Here is a 14,451-nt window from a genome sequence, read left to right on the forward strand (position 1 = left end):
ACCAGTGATTCACCTAGGTCCAGCTCCCTCGGGCCTTCTTTTGGGACACCCTTGGCCCTGGGTTCCCTGACCCTTCATGTGGTGTGCCTTCGGGGTGAATGTGGTGGGTGACCGTGACAGACACTGCCCACGGTCTCCGGTCTCTGGCTGGGGAATGTCTTTGCCCCCACCAGCTTGGGTTCCGGTACCCTCTTGCTGACTCCTCACCCGGTGCTCTAATTTGGGTTCTTGGGTCCCTTCAGTCTTCCCCCTCTGGGTCTTTCTTCGCTCCACTCTCTCTCTCTCCAGGGCTGCTGTTTCCTTCTCTCTCCTCTCCAACTGACTTGTTCTCAGCGTCTGACCCTGATCTAAGTTGGTGCCCTCCTTATATATCCCTCTATGTGTGAGCTCAGGTGACCAGCACCCAATGAGCTCCTAACTTTACCCAGGCTGCTCCCCCTATCTGCCCCTACACTACATGGGATGTTCCACCCCCTCCCACTCCAGCCAGGAACAGACTCAGTCGTACCTGCACATTTCTAAGTGGGAGTACCGTCGGCCTGTTCCTCGGAATGGGATGTATGTAGTGCATGCAGTCTATCTGAGCTCAGTTCCACACTCCTTCCTTACCCGGGAGTGGAATATCACACCTCTGGGTTGAGGTGCAATACCCCTGTAGCAGCCGAATCCTCAGGGTGCTACATTCCCCCCTGGTAAATCACAGCACGTCCTCGGGCTGTAAGACATAAAACACCAAAACATACAAAATTTTTATATGAACATATAAAACATATAAACATTATATATATATAAAACTTTTTATATAAACATTCTCGTAGACTTCTCTTGTCTCTGGTTCCTCCTCCGGACACTGTGCAACGTGTGTCCGGGAAAAGTGCGACAGTCTCTTAGAAAAACTGGTTTTCTATAAAACCGGTAGGGGGCGCTTTAGGACGCGCAACTATATACAGGGAAAGTTGAAAGTTGGCCGCTCTCAGTCCTCGGCCAGGTAGAGGGTAGGGAATGGCTGCTCACAGTCCTCAGCCTGTAGGATGAAGGGGTTAACGGGTAAACAGTTCCCTGGTCCCAACGGGGACTTATTTTAGCAGCAACAGTTTCAGTTTCTATATACCCCGATTGGGTAACTATTTACAGCTCCTGCTCTGCCGCACTCAACGGCGTCTTCCTCCTGCTCTTTCTTGATATGGTGTTGCTTCAGACCCGTCCGGGTCCTCTTGTGATGGGCGCGGTGGTGTTAGCGCCCAGGTTGCCCGGGCCTTGCGGCCAGGCCTGGGGTATCTGGAAGGTGAAGGGCACCGTAAGAACGGCGGCACCCTGGGCTACCTGGCCTTGCGGCCAGGCCGGAGGCTCCGCGGAGGTAGGGGGCGCTGTTGATGATGCGGCGCCCGGGGGTACTAGGCCTTGCGACCAGGCTGGTGGTATTTCCTGCTTTGTCACGCTCCGGGTCGAGGCGCGTGACGTCACAGGGGTCGCTGCGGCGGCTTCCGGTCGGGGCCTAGTCCATGGCGGTGACCTGGCGGCTACGGGCACAGCAGGGGGACTTTCGGGCTCTGCGACGGGGAGCTGGGGCAGGTAAGCGGTGTCACGGCTTGGGGTATAGGCGTCCCCTTTACCTGCCTCCATGCGTTCGGCTCCCTCCTCGGCGCCGTCTCCGGCCTTGGGTCCTCCCGCGCCATCCTCAGAGGCGGTCTGCTTCCTCTTCCAGGGTAGCGTGCTCCGTTGACTGGTCTCTGCTTGCTGGGCCATCTCCCGACTCCACTCCGCCAGTATCTCGCGCTGTACCCGGGCCATCCTCCGTGCGAGGCCCTCCAGGGCAGTCTGTGCACACTCCCGGTCTCGGGGGAGCTGCGCTAGGATCTCCGCTAGACCTAGCGGGGTTGTGGACTCTAGCAGGCTCCTGACCATCGGGTCGGTGCTGCTCTGCTCGGCTTCCGGCAGGCTCCTGGCCAGCGGGCCGGTGCTGCTCTGCCCTCCTTCCTCGGTCTCTAGCAGACTCCTGGCCAGCGGGCCGGTGCTGTTCTGCTTTTTCTCCATCTCCGGGTGAGCTTCTCCGCTACTCCTTGTTAGACCTCTTGCCTCCGGGTGCGCTCGCTCCAGACTGCTCCAAGCGACACCCATCTTTGTTCTTCTCTCTCGTCTCCTCCCACTTCGAGGGCGGTCCCGGGGCAACTCGGTGACTGTCAGCTCCAGGGGTAGTTCTTTCACGCTGACAGACACCTCCAGCATCACAGTCTCTGTTGGTGGGGGCGGTTTCCACTTTTGGCGCCATTTTCTGTCCTGGCCCACGATGGGAGGTGGCCTCTTGCCCTCCTTTGGCACGCCCATAATGGCGTCCGCTGCTCTTCCAAGGCGGAAAATCTGCGGTTTTGGCGGGAAGCGTCGCCCAGTGGCGGGAAACTCTGCAGATGGCGGGAACAAGCTAGAAATGGCGGACAATCGGCGGGAAACGACTGGTGATGGAGTCCGATGGCGTGGACCCTCCGGAACCGGCAGGAGTCTTCTTTCTGAGGTAAACTTGCACTTTTCTTCAGGCACGCAGTACCCGGGTGTTGCGGGCACGTAATCCTGCCGACTACGCCAAAGTTGACGCGCCCCCTGGGACATATTCCTTTTTGAGGGGAATACCCGGCACCGGATCAGATGGGGGTTTGTAGTCTCCGAGCGGCTGTGACCCGGTCCCGTGCCCAGGGCGTCAAGCTAAGTGTTATGTGGCAGCTTTACAGATGTTACTAAAGTTCTTTTGTGTCGACTACGCCACCCGTTGTGATGCGGTCACTGTGGCCGCCGCTGCTGCAGGGTCCGCTGAGGCTGATGGTGGGTGCGCAGCTTGGTGAGATAACCCCCAACGGGAGGGGTATAGCCTCCGAGGGGACAGGCGCAGAGGATGGGGGTTGTGGTGGTGCGATGCAGCCGGCAATGAAGACAGACTCGGGTTGTGCAGTTAAGGGTGTTTACTTACTGCTGATGTTGTACTGGTCACTCCAGCTGCTAGTGACCACCCGAGCCGTGCTGCGTCCACCAGGTCCTGGATCCGGCCAACCCCCAAACAAGTCCAGAGCGTGGCCCTGAGCTCTCCCTCTGTCCTTTCTTCAGCCGTCCCCACCAGTGATTCACCTAGGTCCAGCTCCCTCGGGCCTTCTTTTGGGACACCCTTGGCCCTGGGTTCCCTGACCCTTCATGTGGTGTGCCTTCGGGGTGAATGTGGTGGGTGACCGTGACAGACACTGCCCACGGTCTCCGGTCTCTGGCTGGGGAATGTCTTTGCCCCCACCAGCTTGGGTTCCGGTACCCTCTTGCTGACTCCTCACCCGGTGCTCTAATTTGGGTTCTTGGGTCCCTTCAGTCTTCCCCCTCTGGGTCTTTCTTCGCTCCACTCTCTCTCTCTCCAGGGCTGCTGTTTCCTTCTCTCTCCTCTCCAACTGACTTGTTCTCAGCGTCTGACCCTGATCTAAGTTGGTGCCCTCCTTATATATCCCTCTATGTGTGAGCTCAGGTGACCAGCACCCAATGAGCTCCTAACTTTACCCAGGCTGCTCCCCCTATCTGCCCCTACACTACATGGGATGTTCCACCCCCCTCCCACTCCAGCCAGGAACAGACTCGGTCGTACCTGCACATTTCTAAGTGGGAGTACCGTCGGCCTGTTCCTCGGAATGGGATGTATGTAGTGCATGCAGTCTATCTGAGCTCAGTTCCACACTCCTTCCTTATCCGGGAGTGGAATATCACACCTCTGGGTTGAGGTGCAATACCCCTGTAGCAGCCGAATCCTCAGGGTGCTACAAATGCGTGGAGTGGACAGAGCAAGCTCTTTTTCCATCTCCCTGTTCTAAAAATCCATTTAATATATGGTCCCCAGATAGGGGACGTATCAGATATTAAACTGATAAGAACAGATACTACACTTGATCTTAGCCAAAAGGCCGAGAAGCGATAACCAGAATTGGTTTCAAACTACGGAGCCACCCAAGGATCCTGAAAAGTCCATTTGTGGAGATGAGCTCCTGGACTCCCGTTAAGAAGACATGTTGTCAACCTCTAGATCCCTTACATGCCTGCACTTTTCGGCTTGCTGCTGCTGCAATCCACGCGTTTTAGATCTGCATAACTCCACCTCTTTAAACACAGCACCTTCACCCCCTGCTGTTCCCACCCGCCTCAACACCGTTGGAAGGGAGGAGAACCAATTAAGGCGGGGGGTGGGGTGGAACGAGCAGCTGTCTACCCTTAGCAGGAGGGCTGCTGATTACATACCTCTCCTGCTGCTGCTGCTGCTGCTGCTGGCTGTCCAGCAGCAGACTGAAGGTGGCTGCTGCTGTGCACAGGTATATAAAGGCTCAGAGCCTATTATGACACGCGCAGCCAGCGTTCCATTGCCACATTCCATCTACTGCAGGCAGGATACCTGGCTGGCTGAATGTCGCTGAGAAGCTCACAGAGACCGCCATAAGCAACAGTTTAACAGAATGCCACAGACTAATCAACCAAACTTTTTGGGTTGGGTTCTCTTTTATAGTCTGCAGGCATTAAATGAAAGAAGTCAGTGTTCCAGCAGAGGGAGACAACGTTTCAGAAAAGGCATTGTAGCAAACCAAAAAAGAAATTTTAAGCGCAGCAGAGTAACCAGCGCACATACCTGTTAGCTCAGGTGAGTTTAAAAGGCTGCTGTTGATAACAAGGGCATTTGCTAAATAGATGGTGTGTGTGCAACAATATACTGAAAGGTCAATTATATTGTGCAGCTTATCTCACCACCTGTAGTTATTTAGGTGAAAGCTCCAAAATGCTTGCCTAATATGTCTGTTTATCCAAAAGGAAGTAAAAAGGGAGAGCTAGAAAGATAGCATTTCATTACATTACATGGCAATGCAATGCACAGTTGCTGAAGTTGAACCAAAATGAGCTTGTAATCTGGCTTCTGCAACTTTGAACATGAAAAATCCAATGAGGAGAAGAAAAGCAAAGCCAAAGAGTCCATCCCAAAATCCGACAAACAAGCAAAATGAACAAAAAACATTGAATTCAATTCTTTCTGATTTTAGAAACTGCATTAAAGAAGGGGTGCACCGGTCCTGGAGATACTGCAATACCAGGTCAATGTGACGCGCCCCCTGGGACATATTCCTTTTTGAGGGGAATACCCGGCACCGGATCAGATGGGGGTTTGTAGTCTCCGAGCGGCTGTGACCCGGTCCCGTGCCCAGGGCGTCAAGCTAAGTGTTATGTGGCAGCTTTACAGATGTTACTAAAGTTCTTTTGTGTCGACTACGCCACCCGTTGTGATGCGGTCACTGTGGCCGCCGCTGCTGCAGGGTCCGCTGAGGCTGATGGTGGGTGCGCAGCTTGGTGAGATAACCCCCAACGGGAGGGGTATAGCCTCCGAGGGGACAGGCGCAGAGGATGGGGGTTGTGGTGGTGCGATGCAGCCGGCAATGAAGACAGACTCGGGTTGTGCAGTTAAGGGTGTTTACTTACTGCTGATGTTGTACTGGTCACTCCAGCTGCTAGTGACCACCCGAGCCGTGCTGCGTCCACCAGGTCCTGGATCCGGCCAACCCCCAAACAAGTCCAGAGCGTGGCTCTGAGCTCTCCCTCTGTCCTTTCTTCAGCCGTCCCCACCAGTGATTCACCTAGGTCCAGCTCCCTCGGGCCTTCTTTTGGGACACCCTTGGCCCTGGGTTCCCTGACCCTTCATGTGGTGTGCCTTCGGGGTGAATGTGGTGGGTGACCGTGACAGACACTGCCCACGGTCTCCGGTCTCTGGCTGGGGAATGTCTTTGCCCCCACCAGCTTGGGTTCCGGTACCCTCTTGCTGACTCCTCACCCGGTGCTCTAATTTGGGTTCTTGGGTCCCTTCAGTCTTCCCCCTCTGGGTCTTTCTTCGCTCCACTCTCTCTCTCTCCAGGGCTGCTGTTTCCTTCTCTCTCCTCTCCAACTGACTTGTTCTCAGCGTCTGACCCTGATCTAAGTTGGTGCCCTCCTTATATATCCCTCTATGTGTGAGCTCAGGTGACCAGCACCCAATGAGCTCCTAACTTTACCCAGGCTGCTCCCCCTATCTGCCCCTACACTACATGGGATGTTCCACCCCCTCCCACTCCAGCCAGGAACAGACTCAGTCGTACCTGCACATTTCTAAGTGGGAGTACCGTCGGCCTGTTCCTCGGAATGGGATGTATGTAGTGCATGCAGTCTATCTGAGCTCAGTTCCACACTCCTTCCTTATCCGGGAGTGGAATATCACACCTCTGGGTTGAGGTGCAATACCCCTGTAGCAGCCGAATCCTCAGGGTGCTACAAATGCGTGGAGTGGACAGAGCAAGCTCTTTTTCCATCTCCCTGTTCTAAAAATCCATTTAATATATGGTCCCCAGATAGGGGACGTATCAGATATTAAACTGATAAGAACAGATACTACACTTGATCTTAGCCAAAAGGCCGAGAAGCGATAACCAGAATTGGTTTCAAACTACGGAGCCACCCAAGGATCCTGAAAAGTCCATTTGTGGAGATGAGCTCCTGGACTCCCGTTAAGAAGACATGTTGTCAACCTCTAGATCCCTTACATGCCTGCACTTTTCGGCTTGCTGCTGCTGCAATCCACGCGTTTTAGATCTGCATAACTCCACCTCTTTAAACACAGCACCTTCACCCCCTGCTGTTCCCACCCGCCTCAACACCGTTGGAAGGGAGGAGAACCAATTAAGGCGGGGGGTGGGGTGGAACGAGCAGCTGTCTACCCTTAGCAGGAGGGCTGCTGATTACATACCTCTCCTGCTGCTGCTGCTGCTGCTGCTGCTGGCTGTCCAGCAGCAGACTGAAGGTGGCTGCTGCTGTGCACAGGTATATAAAGGCTCAGAGCCTATTATGACATGCGCAGCCAGCGTTCCATTGCCACATTCCATCTACTGCAGGCAGGATACCTGGCTGGCTGAATGTCGCTGAGAAGCTCACAGAGACCGCCATAAGCAACAGTTTAACAGAATGCCACAGACTAATCAACCAAACTTTTTGGGTTGGGTTCTCTTTTATAGTCTGCAGGCATTAAATGAAAGAAGTCAGTGTTCCAGCAGAGGGAGACAACGTTTCAGAAAAGGCATTGTAGCAAACCAAAAAAGAAATTTTAAGCGCAGCAGAGTAACCAGCGCACATACCTGTTAGCTCAGGTGAGTTTAAAAGGCTGCTGTTGATAACAAGGGCATTTGCTAAATAGATGGTGTGTGTGCAACAATATACTGAAAGGTCAATTATATTGTGCAGCTTATCTCACCACCTGTAGTTATTTAGGTGAAAGCTCCAAAATGCTTGCCTAATATGTCTGTTTATCCAAAAGGAAGTAAAAAGGGAGAGCTAGAAAGATAGCATTTCATTACATTACATGGCAATGCAATGCACAGTTGCTGAAGTTGAACCAAAATGAGCTTGTAATCTGGCTTCTGCAACTTTGAACATGAAAAATCCAATGAGGAGAAGAAAAGCAAAGCCAAAGAGTCCATCCCAAAATCCGAAAAACAAGCAAAATGAACAAAAAACATTGAATTCAATTCTTTCTGATTTTAGAAACTGCATTAAAGAAGGGGTGCACCGGTCCTGGAGATGCTGCAATACCAGGTCAATGCGTGGAGTGGACAGAGCAAGCTCTTTTTCCATCTCCCTGTTCTAAAAATCCATTTAATATATGGTCCCCAGATAGGGGACGTATCAGATATTAAACTGATAAGAACAGATCAGGTTTCAACATAATTTATTAAGTGCGTAAAAGATGGTTTACAATCAAAAACAACAACACAAACAGTACATTATTAAAACACAGAATTCCACCCATAAAAACCCCATATACGATTAGCATCCCTCCTCCCAATACATTTGACATCCCTCAAGTAATAAATATACATCTGGCTAAAAGCAATTTTAAGACAATCCTTCACAGAAATAGCATCACGTTTAAAAAGTAAAATATTGCGTGCCTTCCAAAGGGCGTCTTTAAAACAGTTAATCATACACCAACATATACAATATTGTTGAGGGGTCGGACATTTAAAAAGGCCATATAAAACATATTCATGGTTAAAATCTCTTAAACCGCTAGTCCATTTTAAAAGAATCCCAACTTTGTGCCAAAGTTCCTGTGCAAATGGGCAATTCCACATAAGGTGCAAGGTGGTTCCGTCATTAACACATGAGTCTCTGGGGCATTTGGCTCTGGCCACCAGGCCTCTCCTGTGTTGAAACTCTCTGGTGGGGAGGCACTGGTGGACCACCATCCATGCGATGTCCTTATGTCCATTTGCTAAGAATTTCCCGAAGACATTCTTCCAAACTTGCTTCGACCTCTCTTCTGAGAAATTTACTATGGGGGTCACATCTTCATTCCTCCTCAGAAAAGATAAAAGCTTCTTGCGGTCTTTAAAAATGTCCATATTAAAATCACCAAGGCTATAAAATCGAACAGTCTTTTCTAAGATTGCTTGGTGTTTGGGGGGGCATAGTAAAACAGGGGAATTCAACGACAACTTAAACCATCTTTTAAAAATCATCCCACAAGTATATTTTAAAAAATAACTTAGCGCACTATTACCATTAAAATGTTTGAAACAAAAGCAGAAATAATTTAAATGCAAATAAATATGTAAATCGGGGACATCCCTTCCGCCGTTCATTTTATTCTTCCTCATTATTTCTCGCCTTAATTTTTCCATTTTGGAGTTCCATAAAAACATAAAGATCATCCTAGTCATTTTTTTAATTAAAACATCAGAGGGGGGGTACACCATAGCTATATACAGTATGAGGGGTAACAACACTGATTTTATAATTAAAATTTTCCCCTCCATTGTTAGGGACCTCAAACCCCAAAATGATATTTTCTTTGACATTTTTTCTATGACATTCTCCCAGCTTTGAGTTCCCACATTCTCCTCGTTAAAAACAACTCCAAGAATTTTTACATTGTCTCGTTTTATAGTGAGCTGCGGGAGTTGGGCGGTGTCCCAGGATCCCAAAGTCAGACATTCAGATTTATTTAAATTAAGTTTAAAACCGGATGCCTGGGAAAAAAAATCAATGCGCAACACCGCCCTCCGGAGGGAAGCAGGGTCCACGCACACAACCGTCACGTCATCCATGTAGCCAAAGACTCTCACATCACTGCCACCTCCGCCTGGAACAGGAACCCCTCTAATCACTTTGTCTTTCCTTATTGCGCTCAGCAGGGGCTCCATGGCGCAGATGAACAGGATGGGCGACAAGGGGCATCCCTGCTTCACTCCGGACTCAAGGGGAACTCCATCTGTTAAAAAGCCATTAAGAGAAATTTGACTAAAACAATTTTTATATAAAATCTTAATACAATTTAAAAGCATATTAGGGATACCCATTCTTTTTAAAACTCTAAAAAGAAATCTATGAGAGACTCTATCGAAAGCTTTTTCAAAATCTAGGGCTAAAAGAGCTACATTTTGACCCCGGTCTCTGGAATACCAAATTACATCCCTTAATACGTTTAAAACCTCTGAAATACTTCTGCCTGGTACACTACAAACCTGCTCAGGCTGGATTAGTTTGGCAATGACACTCCTGAGCCGGTCTGCAACCACCTTAGCAAGTACCTTGTAATCAACATTTAGGAGAGTAATGGGTCTCCAATTCGCTAGAGTACTGCGGTCACCTTTTTTATATATCAAAGACACCACTCCTCTCCTCCACGAAAATGGCAACTGTTCACAAATAAAAACTTCTTTAAAAAGCATAAAAAGGTCCTCTTTTAAAATGTCCCAAAAAGTAAGGTAAAATTCTACAGGTAGTCCGTCACACCCAGGTGCTTTACCCTTAGAGAAACTTTTAAAAACATAAAATAATTCCTCTAAAACAATATCGCGTTCTAAAAACTCCTGGTCTGTAAAATTTAACTTAAAATCGAGATCATTAAGAGCATCAGATAAAAAGGACTCATCTATACACTTTTTACTAAAAAGATGCTTATAAAAGTTAAAAGTAGCATTCAACATTCCCTGCATAGATGTTTCACCCTCTAGATTTGTGATCACTTCTCTTTTATCCATGACTTTTTTGAAGAAGAAGCGAGAGCACTTCTCCCCCTCCTCCAAGTGCTGCACTCTAGAGTTAAAAATAATCTCTTTCCCCTTTGTGTCTATGCAGTTCTGAATTTCAGTTTTTAGGCTAGCAATATCATCTCCCACCTCCACCCCTAGCTCTTTGAATTTAAAAAGTGTTTGTAGTTTGGTATTAAGATCACTAAAACATATTTTTTTCTCTCTAGCTTTACGTCTCCCTGCTTTTATAAAAAACATTCTGACTTTTTTTTTCAAATTTTCCCACCAGGTTGCCATAGGGGCATCAGAAGGTTTTTGTCGCCGCCAGGCTTGATAGGCTTTACCAAAGTCTTGTCGAATCAGAGGGTCCTCCAGCAGGTATGTACTTAGACGCCAGAGGCCCCTGTTGACCCTCTGTTCATCCCGGTATTCTAGATGCACCTCCAAGCCCTTATGGTCAGAAAATATATTTGATGTTAAAACACATTTTACAGGGTTAAAATCATCTGATAGGAAAATAAAATCGATCCTGGAGGACACCCCTCTTCCGGACCACGTATAACCAGGGTCCGTCGGCAGGAGTGACCTCCACGCATCGCATAATTTAAAATCAGTTATAAAATCTTTCAATAGATGACATGACTTATCCAATTTGCGTAAAGGGTCACCCCCTGCTCGTTGTTCACTAGCACAAAGACAATTAAAATCACCCCCTACGATCAGGGGAGATGACCCAGTACAGTACAATGGCAATATCCCAAATAAATTAATTCTCTCTTGCTTATCAGGGGGAGCATAAATATTCATTACACGTAGGGTAAAACCATTAAATTTAAAATGCACTAAAACCACTCTGCCTGGTACTATTTCTGTGACAGCATTTATAGTAATATTTCTCCCACGACAGAGGAAGCCCATCCCCGCTGACTTGTTGTCATTGGAGCCAGACCAGATGGAGGGCCCCAGTCTCCAATCTGTCTTGATATCATTATAATTTAGTGCATGTTGTATTCCGCATTCCTGTAATAAACATATGTCAAAGTCAGTGGTTTCTAAATACTTGAATAGAGCAGCCCTACGAACTGGGCTCTTTAATGACCTCACATTCAGTGAGACAAGTCTTAATGTGGGCATTCATAGGTCAGGGTGGTGGATCTTCCATGAGGACACCTGACTCAAAGCCCTGTATATCAAATTGCTCCAGGACATCCGGGCTAGAGGACCCAAACGACTCGATATTCTGTGAGCCGGCGGTTGCCCCCTCGTAGGTCACGGTTCCCAGCCACATTCCAGGAGACGCTGGGGCTTCGACATTCCGTCTCTTTTTCGGGGCAGACTCCACTAGGTCACTGGTGCAGTCCTCCTCTTCCTCCACCTCCTCCAGGGGGGGAGACTGGTCCATCAGGACAAGATCAGCAACACAGATTTCCTGATGTTCGCCACCTAGAAGCAAAGCCCCCTCATCTGGCTGGCTAATCGCCCTGGAAGATCCTGAGGCCATCGCTGCGTGGTCCCCTGTAGCCAACCGCACAGGGGCACCACCCTCCAGCCCAACAGGATCGGTATCGGGAACCATCGATACGGAGGATACCCTCCCAGAAGGAGGACCGCCCCGCTCCGGTCCATGCGAGGTCCGCCCATCGTTAAGGGACTTCGATGCAGGTGCCGCCCCAGAGGGGCCTCCGGCTCCCTGCTCCATCCCAGCCTTCTCGCCCTTCGAACCGCCCTCCGACGCCGGCCTGCCAGTGAAGACCGGTGGGCGCATCGGCTCAGCTTCAGAAGATGCAGCTTCTGCGTAGGTCCTGGTCCTGGTCCTGTTGGGGCATCCTCGGAACATGTGCCCCGCCTCACCGCAGAGATTACATTTCCTCCCAGCGGGACAGTCCTTCATTAAATGTCCGTAACAGCTGCAATTATTGCAGCGGTCTACTTTCCTGCCCGTGCAGGACGTTTGGGTATGACCCATTTGTCCACAGTTCCTGCAACATACTGGCATTCCAGGATAAAATAAGTAGCCTCTGCTCTTACCGATTACGAAGGTTGAGGGAGGGTGTAGCATTCCTCCCACTCCACTAAGGTCCCTCTTTAGACGGGCCATATACCTTCTCTTGCCGCACCAGAAGCCTACCGCGTTCTTCACAGTACCCAGGTATCTCAGATCATCACAATAGCGGGTAAGGTAGGTCGAGATGTCTGCAGCTTCCACAAAGGGGTTCGGGAAATGCACCACGATGGGGATCTCGTCATAAGCATACAAGAGACAAAAGGTTAGTCCATCCAATTCATCTAAGTAGTTTTTCTCGTTTACCTTTTGTACGAGTTGCTGACAGCATCCCTGGCTCTTGAAGGTGATGGTGTATATCCCCTTGTACTCGTTGTCCTGGAAGCAGAATATGTCTTCCCGCCGAAACTCCAGAACTCCAAGAAGAATCCTATGGCAGATGTAGTCCAAATTCTTCTCCATCCTCGATGCTGCTCCAACTTCAATCCTCACGGTGTTCCGCATCCGGGCATCACCCGATGAATATGTGAGCGTTGCCGGCATCCTTCACTCAGGAACGTACTGACTCTTCTCTCTGAAAGGCGCAAGCCTTCATGGGATCCCTTCCCGTTGCTCCCGGACTAATCCTTCCTCCCAATAGCAGCAGGGGGGTTAAGTCCCTCCGAAGAGGAACGATCCCCCCAGGCCGAGAGAAAGGGTACCAAGAGCACCTCACAGGCAAGACCACACAGGTAAACCTGATAGATCGTGCCAAAAGGCCGAGAAGCGATAACCAGAATTGGTTTCAAACTACGGAGCCACCCAAGGATCCTGAAAAGTCCATTTGTGGAGATGAGCTCCTGGACTCCCGTTAAGAAGACATGTTGTCAACCTCTAGATCCCTTACATGCCTGCACTTTTCGGCTTGCTGCTGCTGCAATCCACGCGTTTTAGATCTGCATAACTCCACCTCTTTAAACACAGCACCTTCACCCCCTGCTGTTCCCACCCGCCTCAACACCGTTGGAAGGGAGGAGAACCAATTAAGGCGGGGGGTGGGGTGGAACGAGCAGCTGTCTACCCTTAGCAGGAGGGCTGCTGATTACATACCTCTCCTGCTGCTGCTGCTGCTGCTGCTGGCTGTCCAGCAGCAGACTGAAGGTGGCTGCTGCTGTGCACAGGTATATAAAGGCTCAGAGCCTATTATGACACGCGCAGCCAGCGTTCCATTGCCACATTCCATCTACTGCAGGCAGGATACCTGGCTGCCTGAATGTCTCTGAGAAGCTCACAGAGACCGCCATAAGCAACAGTTTAACAGAATGCCACAGACTAATCAACCAAACTTTTTGGGTTGGGTTCTCTTTTATAGTCTGCAGGCATTAAATGAAAGAAGTCAGTGTTCCAGCAGAGGGAGACAACGTTTCAGAAAAGGCATTGTAGCAAACCAAAAAAGAAATTTTAAGCGCAGCAGAGTAACCAGCGCACATACCTGTTAGCTCAGGTGAGTTTAAAAGGCTGCTGTTGATAACAAGGGCATTTGCTAAATAGATGGTGTGTGTGCAACAATATACTGAAAGGTCAATTATATTGTGCAGCTTATCTCACCACCTGTAGTTATTTAGGTGAAAGCTCCAAAATGCTTGCCTAATATGTCTGTTTATCCAAAAGGAAGTAAAAAGGGAGAGCTAGAAAGATAGCATTTCATTACATTACATGGCAATGCAATGCACAGTTGCTGAAGTTGAACCAAAATGAGCTTGTAATCTGGCTTCTGCAACTTTGAACATGAAAAATCCAATGAGGAGAAGAAAAGCAAAGCCAAAGAGTCCATCCCAAAATCCGACAAACAAGCAAAATGAACAAAAAACATTGAATTCAATTCTTTCTGATTTTAGAAACTGCATTAAAGAAGGGGTGCACCGGTCCTGGAGATACTGCAATACCAGGTCAATGCGTGGAGTGGACAGAGCAAGCTCTTTTTCCATCTCCCTGTTCTAAAAATCCATTTAATATATGGTCCCCAGATAGGGGACGTATCAGATATTAAACTGATAAGAACAGATACTACACTTGATCTTAGCCAAAAGGCCGAGAAGCGATAACCAGAATTGGTTTCAAACTACGGAGCCACCCAAGGATCCTGAAAAGTCCATTTGTGGAGATGAGCTCCTGGACTCCCGTTAAGAAGACATGTTGTCAACCTCTAGATCCCTTACATGCCTGCACTTTTCGGCTTGCTGCTGCTGCAATCCACGCGTTTTAGATCTGCATAACTCCACCTCTTTAAACACAGCACCTTCACCCCCTGCTGTTCCCACCCGCCTCAACACCGTTGGAAGGGAGGAGAACCAATTAAGGCGGGGGGTGGGGTGGAACGAGCAGCTGTCTACCCTTAGCAGGAGGGCTGCTGATTAC

General features: G+C 49.3%; 4 non-coding genes across 4 annotated transcripts; all 4 read right to left on the reverse strand.

Annotated features, from left to right (window-relative positions):
• Positions 1 to 3,738: 3,738 nt before the first annotated feature.
• Positions 3,739 to 3,935, reverse strand: LOC141222822 (U2 spliceosomal RNA). Its single transcript, XR_012290574.1, has one exon. It is a non-coding gene; the product is annotated as a U2 spliceosomal RNA (small nuclear RNA).
• Positions 3,936 to 6,253: 2,318 nt separating this feature from the next.
• LOC141222824 (U2 spliceosomal RNA) lies at positions 6,254 to 6,450 on the reverse strand. Its single transcript, XR_012290576.1, has one exon. It is a non-coding gene; the product is annotated as a U2 spliceosomal RNA (small nuclear RNA).
• Positions 6,451 to 7,574: 1,124 nt separating this feature from the next.
• Positions 7,575 to 7,764, reverse strand: LOC141222298 (U2 spliceosomal RNA). Its single transcript, XR_012290107.1, has one exon. It is a non-coding gene; the product is annotated as a U2 spliceosomal RNA (small nuclear RNA).
• Positions 7,765 to 13,945: 6,181 nt separating this feature from the next.
• Positions 13,946 to 14,136, reverse strand: LOC141222557 (U2 spliceosomal RNA). Its single transcript, XR_012290322.1, has one exon. It is a non-coding gene; the product is annotated as a U2 spliceosomal RNA (small nuclear RNA).
• Positions 14,137 to 14,451: the final 315 nt, after the last annotated feature.

This window comes from Phyllobates terribilis, unplaced genomic scaffold (assembly GCF_046119375.1).
Source record: "Phyllobates terribilis strain yellow unplaced genomic scaffold, ASM4611937v1 Scaffold_361__1_contigs__length_1927384, whole genome shotgun sequence".
Lineage (NCBI taxonomy): Eukaryota > Metazoa > Chordata > Amphibia > Anura > Dendrobatidae > Phyllobates > Phyllobates terribilis.